Here is an 18,503-nt window from a genome sequence, read left to right on the forward strand (position 1 = left end):
TAATTTAATAAAATGTTGATTCGGTGCTGAAGATACAAATAGGAACTCTAAATTTAACCCCAAAAAGTGATGTTATTTCCAGAAAAGAATTTTTATAACTCATAAAAAAAAGGAATAATTCATTTAAAGATGAATTAAATATACATTATATAACAAAAAATGTACACATCACAATTAGTGATAAGAATACATGCTCAATCCACTGAGGATAGGTTTTCCTTTCAAAGTTTCCTTTGCTATTTCTGCACGGAACCTATGAATAAAGAATGCACAGCTGCCTAGCAGATGTATAATTTCAGTGTTCAGATTCCATTCTTTCTAGTTTCATTCTGCTAGAGGTTTTGGATGTTCTATTTCCATATGGTTTTCTGACCTCCCTCAGTTTGGGTTCTACCTCCCCACATCTTATTCTATTTTAGTCCATTATTACAGAAAACACATCAAATTTGAAACATCTTAACTTTGTTTTAAAGCTTAAAAGTTGCAAAGCTGAAAAAGAAAGGGAGAATATACAGACAAAAAGATAATCAGGTAACTAAAACAAGACAGCCAAATTTCCAAACCTGCGCCAAAACCAAGAGTCAGACGCTCAACCAACTGAGCCACCCAGGCACCCCAAAACTTCTATCTCAATAGCCCCACTCCATGCCACCTTGTTTCTTCTATTTCAGGTTCGGACACTTGGCTTTCACACAAGCAGAGAATTCCAGTTTTACTCACCTGATTTCCTCAAACTCTTTAAGTTATGGGAGAATCGTTAAGCAATAAAGTTTTTGTTTTAACTGATACTGCATATACCAAAAGGTTTACTAGTGTTCTTGCATAATATGAATATGAGGGATTTTTACTTTTTTTCCTCAGAGCTTCTCTAGGTTTTAAATTTGTCCAGTGAGCATTACTTTCGTAATCAAGATGCAAAAAGACTTTTGAACAAAAACTTGCAAGGAAAGAGATTATTTTTAAATGTCTACATGTCTAACAAATTGTGTTTTAATAATTTCTGTGGAACACAAGCAAATTAATAATATTCCAGAGGACAATATCGGCATCATTAATGGGTAAAAATCAGGTTTCATTCCTCAGCCTATCTGACTCCCAAAACGGCCCCACAGATGGACTTACTCATTTTCTATTTTCAACTGATGTGGCAGTTATTTTTTATCTTTTTTCCTTCCTGTTCTCTCACAGGGCAGATTTTCAATGTATTCTAAGAAACAATACAAATAACATGATTATGTTAAGCAAAACTCTGTCCAGTTTCAGCTACTTTACGAGTAACAGTCAAGGTAAAGCAGTGAAAAAAGGCCTAGCTGTGTGATCGCTAACAATTAAACGTGTCTGTATCTCAGAAATGAGATAAATGATACAGCACTAATTTTTAAAAACTGTTTATGGGAAGCATTCTGGATAAATGCTATAAAAGCAACTGCTCCATTGGACTTTGAATACTGTTTTCTCCACGATGCAAAACATCAGGGAAGCAAAAAAATTAATTAACTAATTAATTAATTAATTTAAAAATACCTATGAAAAGTTTCTGACAAATTTTAGTATTAAAAAGAGAAGTAGGGGGGCGCCTGAGTGGCTCAGTTGGCTAAGCGTCGGACTTCAGCTCATGATCTCACAGTCTGTGAGTTAAGCCCCGCACCAGGCTCTGTGCTGACAGCTCGGAGCCTGGAGCCCCCTTCAGATTCTGTGTCTCCCTCTCTCTCTGCCCCTCCCCTGTTCATGCTCTGTCTCTCTCTGTCTCAAAAATAAAAACATTAAAAAAAAATAAAATTAAAAAAAAGAGAAGTAGGTGTTAATTGTCAAAAGTCAAGTTTAACCCATCAAATACGTAGATTTAGACCATGAGAGGAGAGAACGTTTTACCAGGTACCTCAGTTAACTTAACACACCAGCAAACAGGCAAATCCATCTACTGTATGTGAACAGGCACGAGAAGCAGCAGGTGAAAATCAAGTAAAACGTGTGCATGTGTAGAGTACACATCCTTATCTTAAAATTGTCCTACTCCCTTTGAAAATGAACATAATTCTGTGGTTAAGAACACGGTCTCTGCAGTCAGACTACCTGGGTTTGAGTCCTTAGCTTTGCCACTTACTAGCTGCACAACCCTTGACAAGTTATTCCACCTCTGTGGCCTCATTCTCCTCTCATAACCGTACCTATCATAGAACAGCACTTAAAATAGGGCTAGGCAAATGTAAGGAAAATAGGTATTACCTAGTCCCTCATTATTTTATTGTTCTACAGCATTTAAACTAAAACCCACTCACCTTTTCAACATGAACAGCTGAAAGTTAATTTAAAACTTCATGAATTCAAAATCTCCTATACTGAGTAAAATATATTACACTAATGCTTTTTACTGAGTACTTTTTACTTTAACGTTTCTGAGGCTTGATAAACTCTTACAACTCCATAAAAACTAAGGAATACCATATTTTACTTAATGTTGCAATTAAGGTTAACATATACAGTTTATAAATTTGAAATGCACTAGTTAGAATTAAATAAAATATGTTTAATGTTAAAATTATATTGCGCAGAACTGGAATGCACTTGGAAACAGAACCATTAAGATGATCAAAGGATCATGTACAACTCTAAAAGCTTTGTACAGAAAAAAGAATGGGGGCTGGTGTCAGAGGGGCTTTAGTAGGAACTTAAGCTGATACTTCTATGACTTTAATAAGGGATCTGAAATTGGTACAAACATGAGAAAAGGTTTTATTCTTCTCCAGCTTCCACCTCCAACTATGGTTGGTCCAATTTCCCTTTCACACACCACCTCCCCTTAATGACATCTGGAACAATTCCTACAGCTTTCCAGTAGTTTTCAGTTATAAAAATGTCCAGTCCAGTTGACTGCTGTTTAAAACTTTAATCTTCAAAAAAAATTTTTTTAACATTTATTTATTATTGAGAGACAGAGAGAGACAGAGCATAAGCACGGGAGGGGCAGAGAGAGGAAGAAACACAGAATACAAAGCAGGCTCCAGGCTCTGAGCTGTCAGCACAGAACCCGACGCAGGGCTCGAACTCACGGACCGTGAGATCATGACCTGAGCCGAAGTCAGACACTTAACCAACTGAGCCACCCACGCGCCCCTAAAACTTTAATCTTCAATCTTGCAATCATCTCTTTCCCTTCCAAACCCAGGCTGGGTCCATGGTCCATGAAAAGTTCAACTGGGGAAGGGGTGTGGTCTGACCTGTTTTGGGAGGAGAGGGGGATGAGGGAGAACAGAATAAACGTCTCAACATCTGAGCACTCCTGCAGTCCTCTGGGGTGGCTGCCACCACCTGGCTAATACGGACCATGATACAGGCAGCCAAATGATGGCTTCTCCTCTGGGGACAGGCTGGAGCGCTCTGGTGACCGAGAGGTGAGGGGCTCAAACCCAACTGCACATTTCCCTTCCCAAAGACCTGCTTCAGCTCAACCTCTCCTACTTTTGCCCCCCTCTCCAGGAGAGCCAGCCCTGTCAAGATGCCTAAAGCCTAGTTACCTTCTGCTTTCCCCATGTGAACAGAAATTTGAAACAAGTACAGGGTGTTCTACTGCTACCCTCAGTCCACAAGGAGATTTCTCTGCACTTTTTTTTTACCCTTTGCTCAAGGAGGCACAGATCAACCAATCAGCTGCATCATGACTACCGGCTAGGAAATGAGATGTGCTGCTCTACTTTTTGCTAGCACTCCTAACCTCACGAGTGGCTCTCTTAGACCTCCCCGCACTAAGCTTCTAGGAAAGGCCACCCCAAGGGAAGAGGAACGGAGCAAAAAGTGTACAATGCTCCCCACCTAGGCAAACTAGCCACCGAGGTGACTGCTGTGAACAATTTCCTTCCCCTCCATTCTCTGACAGGTTTCTGTCACACCCTAATAAGCTCTAGAAAGGATTCAGGCCACTAAATGCTTGGGGGCTTTCTTTAGACTGTAGAATCACTGACTTATCCTTAACCCTAAGGACCTAGTCCCCGTTCCGAGCTAACTAGGAAAGTCTGATTCTACTTACTTCTTACTCTTACCTCTCTGACCTTGTTGGGGCAATTAACCCTCATTAGCCTCAGATTCTTAACATATACAACCAGAAAAGCCACAAAACTTCCCAGTATCAACTTACCAGTAAGTACTGCCAGTACACAAAAGTACTTTGCAAATTCAAGTGTTAATAATGCTAACAAAATAACACTTTCAGAAGGTATCAGGATTAGATTTCATCTTCAAGGACCCTATATATACAGCCATTCAAATTGCTTTTGAAGACAGAACTGACCTCATCTTCCCCCACACAAATAATTCATCTTCGCTTACACTTACTAAGCATTACTATGTGGCAAAAATAGTGTTTAGTGCTTCACTGCACTCACTCACTCAGTCTTCGCAGTAACTCTGTGAGAAAACGATTATTACCCTCATTTGACATACAAGGAAATAAAGCTTAGATTAACCACTTTGGTGCAAGGTCACGAACCTAGTAAACAGAGTAGTAAGTTATGGAACACAATAAATGTGAAGCTAGATAACATGTCAATAATTCAAGGTTTAATAAACATTTCAAGTTATCTGGAATACAGGTAAACGGGAAGTCACTGTAATCATCTCAAGAGCCCTTTACCGGTTTAAGAAATTAGAGGCTTCTTTGTATATTTTACTTACTTAATCTTAACTGAATGACCTTTTTTGTTGTTTCTTCTGATTGTGACCAGTGGAACCTGTCACAAACCATCTTCTACGCAAATTGATAAGATGCTAAGAAAGAACAGGAAACAGTGAATAACTTTAGAAAGAACAGGCTTAGTCAACACAATTAGAGTAATTATGCCACTTGATTAAGAAATAGCATTATAATTGTAGGAATATATTCAGGAAGAGGGGGATGTCTCTCTAATTGTACATTCAACCTCATTTAACAAATTTTTAGTTTTGAAGAATACATTTTGAAAACTGTAGCTTAAAGAAATTTGACTTATGCTCTTTATATTTAAAATACTTAACTTTGTTTTTAGATAGTGAAACTTCACTTGCTTATTATCCCTTGCCCCAGCAGTCAGAAACAACCTGCCATTGCTAAGGAGGAAAAACTTTTCTTCTACCCTCTTACGTTCTGAATTTGGGGGCCTGCAAATTACACTGACAGAAGTCAGATTAGCAAAAAAAAAAAAAAAAAGATTTTTATTCATTCACCACCATTTACATACAAGTGTGACTAAAAGAGGCAGTTAGAATTTGGGGCTCCTGTGTTAATATGGGGAGAGGGGAGGAGGACACTTACAGGAAACAAATGACTTTTAAGAAAGATACATGGGCCCCTAGGAAAATGGATATATGATACGGTGTGTGACAATGTCAGTTTAGATGTGGTGCCACTTTTTCTCTCTGCTCTCTAGTGATAAAAGTCAATCTTCCCTGGTTTCAAAACTCTGGGGAGCAGCTTTGTGATAACTGAGTTTTCTCTGTGAGTCTCTGTTTTTAGGCAGATCAGGAAGTTCCCCAGAAAAGCCTATTCTCAAATACCTTCAGCGCAAAATAATTTTTATGCCACAGTGATGTATTCTGTACCCCTTCACCACCAACACAAATATCTGAACGCTTACTGTGTACAAGGCACTGAATTAGTACTGATGGCAAAACAAAATATTTTAAGACAAAATTCAGTCACCAAGGAGCTTATAAAATAAATTGAGAGTATGAGACAACTTAAACTTTTTATTTTTTTGTTTCTAAATACTCTTACAACAGCAAAAGAATTTTTATATATTATGAACAAAAATAAAAAAACAAATGACAAAAAAAAAATGCATTATACCAAGAGTTAATATCCATACCCCAAAAAAGAGTTTCTGCAAAATGAGTAACAAAAAAAGATTAGAAAAACAAAGGAGAGATAAATGCAAGGAACCAACAAACTATAAAATTCTCCTCAACCTTAGTCAATCAAAGAAATACAAATTAAAACTACAATACTGTTTTTTCAGCTGGCAGCCTGGCAAAGATTAAAATAGACTGATACTATGATGTGTTGGTGAGGGGTTAGGGGAAATACTCTCAAACACTGTTGGCTGGAATGTGAATTGTTACAAGGATTGTGCAGAGCAGTTTGGCACTATAGGCATTATACATGGCTTCTCTTATGTACAGCAAACACATGTCTAAGAATTCATCCTATAAAATAAAAATAGTCTCAGAGGATATGTACAAGCACCACAGCACTGTTTACAATGCAAAAAAAAGGAAAAAGAAAAAGAAAAAAGAAAAATACCTTGCAACAAATTGGAAACAATCTAATCATCGATAGGGGGCTGGTAAATAAAATGACGGTATATTCATAAAAGGGAATATTACATGGCTACTAAAAAGAATGAGTAAATCAACACCTAATGACATAAAAAGAGTACTCTATATTCAGTGAAGACAGAGTTAAAGAAAAGGATGCATAGTATCACCTCATTTTTTGGAAATGGGGAGAGAAAAAGAAAAAGAAATGAAGACAGTGGAAGAGAAAGATTACATTTATCTCTATACTCTTAACACTGTAATCCAGGGGGGACGTGGGGGCAGGAAGACTCACTTTATGCCTGAAGTTTCAACCAAATACGTGTAACTTCTGTAAACAGAAGAAACAAAGGAAGGTGCTATGGCAATACAGTTAGGGAGACTATATTGGGGTTTTACAAGACTAAAAGCGGAGAAGGCTTGTAGTAAAGAAATCTAATATGTTAATAGATGGTACAAGAAACACCAAAATACTGCCTTCAAATAATGACACAGAAGGGGTGCCTGGGTGGCTCAGTCGGTTGAGTGTCCAACTTTGGCTCAGGTCATGATCGCATAGCTCATGAGTTCGAGCCCCCTGTGGGCTCTGTGCTGACAGCTCAGAGCCTAGAGCCTGCTTCAGATTCTGTGTCTCCCTTTCTCTCTGCCCCTCCTCTCTCTCTCTCTCTCTCTCTCTCTCAAAAATAAACATTTAAAATTTTTTTAAAAAAATAAAAAAAAAAAGTAGAAATCAATGAAAGAGGGGCGCCTGGGTGGCTCAGTTGGTTAGGCAACTGACTTCGGCTCAGGTCATGATCTCACAGGTCACGATCTCACAGTTCGTGAGTTCGAGACGCGCATTGGGCTCTGTGTTGGCAGCTCAGAGCCTGGAGCCTGCTTCCAATTCTGTGTCTCCCTCTGTCTCTGCCCCACCCCTGCTCACACTCTGTCTCTGTCTCTCTCTCAAAAATAAATAAACATTAAAAAAATTTTTTTTAAATAATGACACAGAAGAGCTCTTTTAAGTGTGGACCACTGAGGAAGGCTTCACAGAAGTAAGATTTTGAAGCATTTTGATAAGCATAGGGGGAAGGAAAGTCGAAGGCAACACCGTACAATTTAATGTACAATTTTAAGTTTTTTCTAGCCATCTTTCAAAAGAGAAAATCTGATCCTTTTTCTTTGAAAGTTAATTTTACTATTACTTAACCCAACATATTCAAAACAGTATCATTTCAATATGTAATCAGTATTTTAAAAGCATAATGAGATACTTTGCATTCCTTTTTTTGTACTATCTTCAAAATGTGGTACGCAATTCAGAACAGCCACATCTCAAATGTTCAACAGCCACGTGCGGTACTGGCTACTGGAGTGGACAGCAGAAGTCTAAGGACTCTGAACGGAAACTCAGAACTGGATATTTCAGTGACTTAAGCTAATAAAATAGTAGTATGAAGTGAATAAGGCAAAAAGGCAGACTAGGCCAGAGCAAGAGGCCAGTCTGAGAGAATCTGAATTTTATATTGTAAGCAAATAAGAAACCAGTGGAAAATATTTATCGAGTAGGAATGATGACTAAGGCACTATTTCAGGAAGATTAACTTCTTTTTCTTTAATCAGATCATACATAAATTCAACATGCAGTTTTCTTCCCCAACACTTTTATTCTGTGAAAGAGTACTAAAATGGAGACGTAAAACAGTATCTGTCATCAAGCGACTACATTTTGTTGATTTAAGATGCTTCTGAATAGCTACTGTTGAAATATTTTTATTTCATGGTACCTTTATTTTTTAATTTTTTTTAACGTTTATTTATTTTTGAGACAGAGAGAGACAGAGCATGAACGGGGGAGGGTCAGAGAGAGAGGGAGACACAGAATCAGAAGCAGGCTCCAGGCTCCGAGCCATCAGCCCAGAGCCCGACGCGGGGCTCGAACTCACGAACCGTGAGATCATGACCTGAGACAAAGTCGGACGCTTAACCGACTGAGCCACCCAGGCGCCCCTATTTCATGGTACCTTTAAACAATTTTTTGAAAAATACGTTGGTAAGAACTTTACCAAAGTTTAATGGCCTTTACTTTAACACTCCCTATCAACAGCTCCCTTTAGTTAGAAATCTAAATTATTCTTAATTAAATGCAAAATTCAGACACTCAAGATGTTAAACTGATGGACTACATCACAAAAAATGGTAACTGCTAGTAGGAAAACTACCCACGAATTTTACCTTACAGAAAACAGTATCACAACCATGCAAGTTTCCTCCAGATTTCTCAACTTCAAAACTGAGAGCCTCTAACATTTCAGATAATCTACCTAAAGGCTAAAGAAAAAAAAAAAATTTAATGCTCAAGAAATGAGATAAGAAAGCAGGGCATGAAAGAACACCACTGGCCACAGGCCATTCCATTCGTTACTTACAATGACTGCCAAGGCAGGAAGAGGGACTCTGCAGCCAAGAGTCAGAAACCCAGTGATGTCATCATGACCAAAAGCATTACATGACCTGCAATTTCAGCAACTAACTGCTCTGCATTAAAGCCATGGAATTTTCTTTTTTCTTTTCGCCAAGTCCCCTTCAGTTTTTAAGATAAGGAAACAGAGATCCAGACAGGTTTAGTGTAGTATTCAAAACTGCACAGCTAACTTAGTGGTAAAACCAGTACTAGATTTTAATTTATAAAAACTCAGGGGTTCCTGCGTGGCTTGGTCAGTTGAGCGTCTGACTTCATTCAGCTCAGGTCATGATCTCACAGTTCATGAGTTCGAGCCCTGCGCCGGGCTCTGTGCTGACAGCGCAGAGCCGGGGAGCCTGCTTTGGATTCTCTGTCTCCCTCTCTTCTCTCTGCGCCTCCCCTGCTCACACTCTATCTCTATCTCAAAAGTAAATAAACATTAAAACAATCTAAAAAAAGAAAAACTCAGAAGCCAAAACTTAAGTGTTCTACTGCTGCTTTATAATTTTTCATTATTTCTCAAGTTATTCACATTAGATGCATTCCTTTCAGAACTTTTTTTTATAAATACTTTTTTAAAAAATATTTATTTTTGAGAGAGAGAGAGAGAGAGCGCACAAGAGGGAGAGAGGTGTCGGGGGGGGGGAGGGTTGGGGGGACAGAGGATCTGAAGCAGGCTCTATGCTGACGGCAGAGAACCCAATGCGGGTCTCAAACTCACAAACCATGAGATCATGACCTGATCCAAAGTCGGATGCCTAACCAACTGAGCCACCTAGGTGCCCCTCCTTTCGTAACTTTTAAAAAGCAGAAAAGTGTTTGCTTCAAAAACTACTGAATACTTCCAGAAACATCCTCCCTCTTCTTTCTGATCTACAGTGTCACTCTACAGACCATTTTTTCAGGAAAGCCTTCCCAAGCACCTGTAACCTAAATAGACCCATTCCCTTATTACACACTTATGAGCTCCTGTACTTCCCTTCTGTAGATCTTAATATAAATACAAGTAGACAATTATTTCTGAAATTATTTAACGTCTATCTTCTCTATTTAGGTCTTAAACTGGTGTTTCTCAGGGTTTCTAGGCTCTTTACTGTGTACAGCAAGAGTTCCTGATATGAAATCCATAACATAACCATGAAATTATACACAAAATTGCTATGTTTGTGTATTTTTCTTCAGATACTCAAAAAAAAAAAGATCTTAAAAAACGTTAACAACCAAAAGACAGTGGATTTGTGTTGTTCACTGCCCAAAGCCATCCTTTCTTTGGGGGAACAACCACTTTCGCATCTCTCATGGTTCTAGGAAGGTTATGAGTGCCAGTGTTTAACTGGCTGACTGCTCCGGGGCATGTAAGCTAGGCCTGGCAGGTGTCGGCACCCCAGACTCCAGACGGTCCCAGTAAGAATCTCTCCTTGGGACAGAATATATGCATCTGGGAAAGAGGTGCCCTTTTTACATCTTGAATCCATATGGGCCACATAAGCCTGGAGTTGACACTGTCCATCCTCTGCCAAATGAAAAGTATCTGTCTGAAAATCAAGCCCAAAGAGTAGAGAGCAGACAGACCCTTGATTACATCATCTGAGCACTTCTATCCAAACATGAGTATTTGCAGTCTTTTTAAAAACATGAAGGGGGGAGAGGGGGTAATGACCCCTTTTCACCTTTAAGCTAAGAGTTGAATTTGTCACTTTTAAGCAAAAGTCACTTGAGAAAGCCACCCAATTTCCACTGATAGAATTTACAACCTACATGGCAATCGCTCCCAAAGATCTATGTGCAGTCCAAACCTCTATCAAACTCCAGCCCCATACATGCAACTGCTAAGTGGAAATCTCTACTTGGTATTTCAGAACTCTGTATTATCAAAACCAAACTACTGTCCTCCACAAACCTGGTCTCATTTTTCATCTCGACCAACACACATTTACCCTATCAGGTTTCCGAACTAGAAACCCGCCAGTCATTCTTGCCAATCCCATTCCTTCTCTCATCCATAGCTAACTACCAAGTCCTGTCCATTCTAGACCCTAATTATCTGCCACCATCCTAGTCCGGGCCAAGATGGAACAGGTTTCAGTGTCCCCTACAAGTTTCAGTGTCCTGTGTCTTCCTTCCTTCAAAATGATTCCCCACTAACTCCTCTCCCCAAACTGCAAATCTGATTATTTTATCCCTACTCCTGACATACCCCCATCCTCCTTAAATCAGTAGTAGCCAATTACATATGACTAGAGCAATAGCCAAGCTCCACTGTTGCACGTTATTAGTGGTATAACAAATGTACACCATAAAAAAAGTTCATCAGAAACACAGAAGTATAAAAAAAGAACATCCATGGCATCGGAGTAGCTCATATTCACCTGTTTTTAATAAAAGATACTCAAAAATAATGTCCTTAACTAGTCAAGGTCTGTAAGAACTTGGCTTGGGAATCCACTGGGCCCACCATCATCTGATCTAAAGCCCTACTCTAACCTAGTGCTGTTTTCAAAAACCACAACACTACTGGGGCTCTCCAGACATATCATTTTGTTTCTATTTTTTAAAAACTGACAGCCTTTAAAATATTAACTATAAAAACTCTCAAAGCGCCTCACAATCAGACTGGCATATCGAGTTGTGGGAGACCCCATCCAAAAATAAATATTTCTCTATACCGCCTGAAATGCTTTACTCTTTAAAAAGGTTTAACAAACACCCTCCTTTTAAAGAAAACTTTTCATAGTAAACAACACAACTAATAAGTCTGGCTTAAATTCTTCTTTCCAATATCTACACTAAAGGAATGGTAGCTTTGGTTAACGGAGAAAAACCATATTCAATTCTATGGCACATATATTTTTCATATTTCAGTATCTCTGAAATTAGACCTTACAATCAATGGCTTCTTAAAATTAACTAGAAGCATATTTTCTTTATGAACGGCTCAAAAAAGTATGGTGCACCTTGTAAGATCTAACTCCATACAACTCAGCATTTAATCTTGTAAGCATTAAAGAGTTGGACTGACCTGGTCATTTGGACCTAAGATATTTAAAAAGCATTTTAAAAGCATAAACACTAATAAAAGGTGGAAGAGGGAAGAAGGAAAGACTTTCTGGTTTAAACTTTAGCCTAAGAGGAAACCCATTTTCCTTTCTCTCCATGGCTCTCTGCTCCCAAAATCCAAAAATGAGAAGGTCTTTCTCCTCCAATTATTCATTTTAATATGCAACAAAGTCAGTTACACACCCAGTCTGCAGTTTAGTAGCTGAACCAGTATTTGTATACAAATCGCTATAAAAGACCAAATGACTCACGGAACTGCATACTTAACACGTGCATATCACTGTATATAAATGACACTTCAATAAAGTTGATTTTTTTTTTAGAGATTTTATTTTTGAATAATCTCTACATCCAACATGAGGCTTGACCTCACGAGCCCTAGATCAAGAGCCACATGCTCCACTGACTGAGCGCCCCAATAAAAGCTGAATTTTTTAAAAGACAAATCAATAGGGGTGCCTGGGTGGCTCAGTCAGTTAAGCATCTGACTCTCGATTTGGGCTCAGGTCATGATCTCATGGTCTGTGGGTTCGAACCCTGCATGGAGCCCCACGCGGTGAGTGCGGGGCCTGCTTGCAAATCATATTCATTCTTTCTCTCTCTCTCTCTCTCTCTCTCTCTCTCTCTCGGTCTGCCCCTCCCCCCTCATAATAAATAAATACATTTTTAAAAAGAAAAAACCAGTAAGTGCAGGAAGAAAATATTAGATAAAAATTTTGCCTTTAAAAAATCCCTTCCTTCAGGAGCATCTGGGTGGCTCAGTCAGTTAAGTGTCCTACTTGCACTCAGGTCATGATCTTGCAGTCCATGGGTTCGAGCCCCGTGTCAGGCTCTGTGCTGACAGCTCAGAGCCTGGAGCCTGTTTTGGATTCTGTGTCTCCCCGCCCTTCCCCTGCTCGCACTCTGTCTCTCTCTCTCTCTCTCAAAAATAAACAAACACTAAAAAAAAAAAATTTTTTTTTAATGAAAAAAAATATCCCTTCCTTCAGAAGGGATTCCACTCAGAAGAAAATGGGAAAGATTTCAGAAAGGGGACAAAGCGCATGTGCAGGAAACAAAAATAATGGGAGATGAGAATGAGGGAAATCTGGGTAAATCCTCATGAAACGACTTCATTTCACAGAAGACACTGGAAACTTGTGAGTAGAGAAGTGACACAAACTGGGCTTCAAGATTAACTTCAGCAGAACTGCATAAGATAACCCATATAACAGTGGAAGTGAAGAAGAGCGCAGCATTAGCCCAAGTGGGATGAGAACCTGATTCAGTAGGCAAGGAAAAAAAAAAAGGAAAAAGGAAAATTATCAACTATACTAATACATACACAATCTGTAACACTGCATACAAATATATATTCAATCAAAGAAATTTAGGGGCCCCTGTGTGGCTCAGTCAGTTAAGCATCCGACTTGGCTCAGGTCTTGATCTCCTGGTTCATGAGTTCAAGCACCGCATCAGGCTCTGTGCTGACAGCTCAGAGCCCGGAGCCTGCTTCAGAGTCTGTGTGTCCCTCTCTCTCTGCCCCCTCCCCTACTGGTTCTCTGTCTCTCTAAAATGAATAAACATTAAAACAAAATTTTTCTTTTAAGAAAAAGAACTGTGTTAAAACCAAATAACAGATTTGAAAACTCAATGAATAAATTTCTGGAGAAAATATTAAACACTAAAGTTCACACAAGAAATAGAAAACCTAAACAGACCAACAGTTATTAAATAAACTGAAATGGTATTCAAAGTCCTCTACAGAAAAGAAAGAAAGAAAGAAAGAAGAAAGAAGAAAAAAGAAAAGAAAATCTAAGCCTGAATGGTGTTATAGGTGAGGTCTGCAGAACTCGCAAGAAAGATCCTTCCAGTCTAAACCACTCCTGAAAAGAGGAAAAGGAAAGGTGCCCAATTCATTTTATGAGTCTATTATAACCTTCATACCACCATGTATCAAGAGCTGTACCTGAGTCAGCAGGAATAAAGAGGGACAATACCATGAAAAGCAGAAGCAGTAGGCGCTGGCTACAGATACGATGTGACAGAATGGAGAAAGGTCTGGATTTGGTATGACATCAACAGAAATAAGGAACACCAGGGAAACAAGTTTGGTAAGAAAGGAGTTTAGTTTCAACTAGAACAACCAGGTAGAGGTATGCATAAAGCAACTGGGAAAAAACAAGGATTCACGTGCAGAGGAGAAATAAAGAATAGAGGTCTGAGAAGTATTCAGACAGAAGTGTCTGAACAATAATAATGCCAAGGGACTAGTGACATACAGAAAAATGAACTGACCAGTAAAACCTGGAGAACACATATTAAGCAAGAAGAAAAGAAAGGGGCAAATAGGAACAAAGTCAGTGTGTCACCGAAGGCCTTTGCAAAGTGACATTTTTAAGGCCTTCCCCCATTCTCCCAGCACCAGGTCAGGTCTTCTAACACTGGGTACTTTAATCGTAATCACAATTATGGTTATAGAATTAATTCTTCAATCTATGTTTCCTCCAATATTCTTGATGCTCCATGAAGGCAAGGGCATTGTCTGTTGTAGCATCCTATAGCCTTGCAGTGGAAGTATTCGTTGAATACAATGGATAAATGAACAAAAGCCAAGGAAAGGCATTTCAAGAATGAGAAGTTGATGTTAAGTATCACAGAAAGCTCAAGGAGTTGATTTAGAACACATTAATAAATGTGCCACTTAGCTTATAGGTGAACCTTGTGAGGGTGAAATCCAGGTAACAAGGAGTTAAGAACTGAATGCCCGGCCAGGAAGTAAATGCAGGAAAAATAAACTACTCTTGACAATCTCCAGAGATGGGATTACGAAGGTATGAATTTTAATTTTACTTCAATTTTGCTCCAATTTACCATTTTTTAATGAACGTGTACTACTTTTACAAGGAAACAACGTTTTTTATTTTTTGGGTTTTTTTTTTTTTTTTTTTTTTTTTTTTTTTTAGCGTTAATATGATTTGAAAAGGAAAAGCAGCAACATGACATCTTGAGGGAGTAGCACGCCCAAGGGAAGGTTTTTGTAAACTGAAAAAAAACCTTTAGCACATCTGTACTTCTAACATCTCTAAGACAAAAGGGAGTAACTCCTATTCCATTAAGCAGGAGAGAGGAGAAAAATGAAACAAGGTGTTAAACTGGTAGGAAGGACAAAAAATGTTCCACTGAAATGGAAGGAAAGAAAGCACATGATAGAAGTAACTCAGTACATTCTGGCAAGAGCTCCCTCCCACTGAATGCCTCAAGCTTTTCAGTAAAGGGTGTGAAGAAGTGAAGCAAGCAGAAAAAAGTTTGAAATGAGTTCCACGAATAATATGAATCGGATGGGGAACCCAACAACCGTGAGTGGAATACTGGTTCTCTGAAAAGTGTCTTCTAAATTTCAATCACCCTTTGTAAATTCAACCCCTTTCTAGCTCAGAACTGCCAGTATTTTAACTTTAATTTTAAATATTTAAATAATTCTGGCCCACACACTTTTCGTTTCAAGAATTGAAAACAGTGATAAGCATTAAAGTTACATCGTAATTCACAGTTTTAATTCAGACGTGAACTCCTAAGTAAATACAATAAAGGAGTTGTTTTCAACTCAAGCAACAAACAGCGATCATTTCAAGTATGAGTAATTGAAAATGCTCCTAACCATAAACCTGTTTGCAGAAAGAGGTTTTGCTGTTTTCAAACTCCTAGTACATCTCACTTTGACAGTTCCTGATTAGCAGAGAAAATTCAGAGTTCAAATCCCAGCACACTTAGACAAGTTACTTAACCTCTTTGCGTCTCGGTTTCCTCGTCTAAAAAATGAACACCATAACCAGGGTTATCACAAGGATTAAATGACGTCACACAGGTAAATGTGCCAAGTTCGCACTGTGTACTCAAAAGAGTTTGCTAACCGTTTGAAAGAGAAAAACTGCAGCGCTTTGACCAAATTAAAACATCCGAGAGCATGAAAGAGTATACAAGTCACAAAACGCCAGACTCTAACACATAGCACATTATTTTTCTTTCCTGACTCAAGCTATTTTCTTTTCTTGCCAAATCTTTCCACTAGGAGTCTGGAAAGAAAGGGGGGGGGGGGGGGGAAGGTTACATTCACTCCGGCAGAAAGTTTTCAGAAACTGAAGCGCAGAATCACAACAGACATGGCAGCGGAGGCCGCGCAGGACAACAGGTGAACCTCCGAGAAACCTGGCACCTTCCCGCGGGCAAGTTTTCAGGGAGGGCTTGCAACTCCCCCCGACTCTACCACCCCACGAAACAGACATTTTTTTTCTCCTTCGCAGCAGCGTAGAGAGACATAACGCGAACAGCAACCTCGCAGCTCCTGGGAGAGAGAGGTGAGCGCCTTTCCCATTTAAGGATTCAAGAAGCGTCCTTGGAGGCGGCTTTCGCCCACATCGCCTCCCCAAACTCGGCCTGAAACCCAGGGGGTGGGGAACAAAAGAGGGGCCGGGCGGCGGGGCCGCAGCGGGGAGCTGCAAGGAGCCGACGTCGGGAGTCCGGGGGGCCGGGGTCTCCGGCGGGGTCGGGCCCGGGGTGGGGGCGCCGGACGGCGGGGCCCAACGGGCCGCGGCCTGACAGAGCCGAGGCGGCGGGGACCCCGTGAGGCGGCCGGACCGGGCCGCCCCCAGCTCAGGCCTCCCGCGCGCGCCCCGCTCCCCCCGAAACTTCTCCCGGAGCCCGCGCCGGCCTCCCCGCAGCCGCCGGCCTCTCCCGGCGCACACACGCACTCTCGGACGAGCCAACTCACCCGGACCCCGGGGAACTCATCGTCCAGCCCTCGGCGCGGAGCGGGGTGGGCGCGGCGAGCCGCCGGGGCGCGGCGGGGGCCCGACTCGGCCTCCGCCCTCGGCGTGCAGCGGCCCCGGCCCGGTCGCCCCTCGAGCGGCCGTGCGATCCTCGTCTCGCGCGGACGGACGCGCCGGAGCCCGAGCCTTCCTGCCCTTTCTCCCCGCCCTCCTCCCTCCTCCTTCGCCGAGAGCCAGCAGGCGGATTCCAATCTCGGCAGCCGCCGCCGCCGCCGCCGCTGCCGCCGCCGCCGACACTCGCAGGGGTGGGGGGGCGGCGCGGGCGCGGGGGCCTGGGGGAGGGGCGGGCCTCCGCGGGACTCGGCGCCGCGCGCGCGCACTGGGAAGACGCCCGCCCCGCCCCGGACACGAAAGGAGCCGAGCGCGCGGCGGAAGCGCCCGAAGGGTCCGCGAGGTCCGGCGCCCCGCTGCCGGGGAAGAGGGCCCGCAGCCGGCAAGGGGGCGCCGGGCTGCGGTGGGGGGACTTCTCCTCCGCGCGGCCCCACCGGCCCCTCCCCACCAGGCAGCCCTACCGCCGCCGTGGCAGGGCCGGCTGGTCTCCGGGAGCCGCGACCCACCGACGCCGCGTGCGGGACGCACATGATGACGGAGCGCGGTGGAGGAGCGCGGACACCGCGGACGCGGTCTGGGCCCTCCCGCGTCCCTTCGCGTGGACCCCCTCTGCGACACGCTCTAATGCTCCACGTGGGCGCCAGCACTCACACGCCACGGCGGGGAATTGCCGGGTCGTGGTAGTGGTCGTGGCGACAAAGAAAGGGAAATGTGGCCACACCGCTCCCATTATCCACCCACCGCTCCCCGGCTTCTTGGTCTGGGCTCTCTGCCAGGGTGCCGAGGCCTAGGTAGGCAGGCGCAGGTGGGCGGGCTCCGAGGGAGCGGCTGGGGGAAGAGGCCTCTCCGCGTGGACCCCCGCAGCTCCGAGCCCCGGCTGTCCCGGGCCCTGTGACCTACGAGCCGGTGAACTCCCAAAGCAGAAGAGGAGCGGCGGCGTTACCCCGGGCCCGCTGAAGTCCGCGGACTATAAATATTGCTCCCTCCTCTACTTTGGCTCACTCTTAGGACCTTGCGTGCCCTCCGGAGTCCCGTTCCCTCCTTTTGGAAAATGCAAATAATTGTCACTACTCCTTTTCTTCCATTTCCCTTCATTTGGGGAAAATGCTGGTAAACGTATTCAGTGTCCTGCATGTGAAGAAAGAACGTAGGCTCCCTTTTAACAACCAAATGTGACCTTAATCATTTTGGTAAGTGTTGCAACAGTGTGTATGGTGTTAAGTCTCTACAAAAGATAACTTTTTTTTTTTATTAACTTGTTTTATTTTTTATTTTTTTAAATTTACATCCAAATTAGCATATAGTGCAACAATGACTTCAGGAGTAGATTCCTTAGTTCCCCTTACCCATTTAGCCCATCCCCCCTCCCACACCCCCTCCCATAACCCTCAGTTTGTTGTGCATATTTATGAATCTCTAAAAGATAACTCTTTTTAAGGTCCTTTCATAAAATCACTTTTTCAACTAGGTAAAAAGAAAGAGGGAAGAAAAAGAATGTGCCAGGCACTGGCATTTGTTGTTATACACATTCTCCCTAAAGAGATGTTTGGATTCCAGAGTATTCCCTAATAATCTTGTTTAAATGTCGAAATTCTTTTACATTCTTGTTTAAAGAGGTTTTTTTCTCTCCTCCTTTTGCAAACCACTTTTGATGCCTTATATATCTTCTGTGATTCCAAATTATTTTTCAATTCTGGTTATTCTCTGAAGTTTTTTAATGAACTCTTGAGCTGTCTCAGATTTGAGTCACAGGTGGTTGTATCTTGCTTTACAGGGGGAATGTATGGTATATGAATTTCCTGGCATCAACTATGAGTTTCCTTACATCAACTAAAACTTGCCACTTTTTCAAGTTTTCT

General features: G+C 41.9%; 1 protein-coding gene across 2 annotated transcripts in view; it reads right to left on the reverse strand.

Annotated features, from left to right (window-relative positions):
- Positions 1–17,799, reverse strand: part of BMPR1A (bone morphogenetic protein receptor type 1A) — a 138,737-nt gene extending 120,938 nt beyond the window's left edge. The window contains exons 1-2 of one of the 2 annotated variants that reach the window (XM_060642288.3): positions 16,536–17,799; positions 4,669–4,761 (exon numbers count right to left, since the gene is read on the reverse strand). The gene's annotated coding sequence lies outside the window, so the exon portion shown is untranslated. The remainder of the gene's footprint in view (positions 1–4,668; positions 4,762–16,535) is intronic. The other variant, XM_060642287.3, reaches the window with a different exon arrangement.
- Between the last annotated feature and the right edge of the window lie 704 nt (positions 17,800–18,503).

This window comes from Panthera onca, chromosome D2 (genome assembly GCF_046562875.1).
Source record: "Panthera onca isolate mPanOnc1 chromosome D2, mPanOnc1 haplotype 2, whole genome shotgun sequence".
NCBI lineage: Eukaryota > Metazoa > Chordata > Mammalia > Carnivora > Felidae > Panthera > Panthera onca.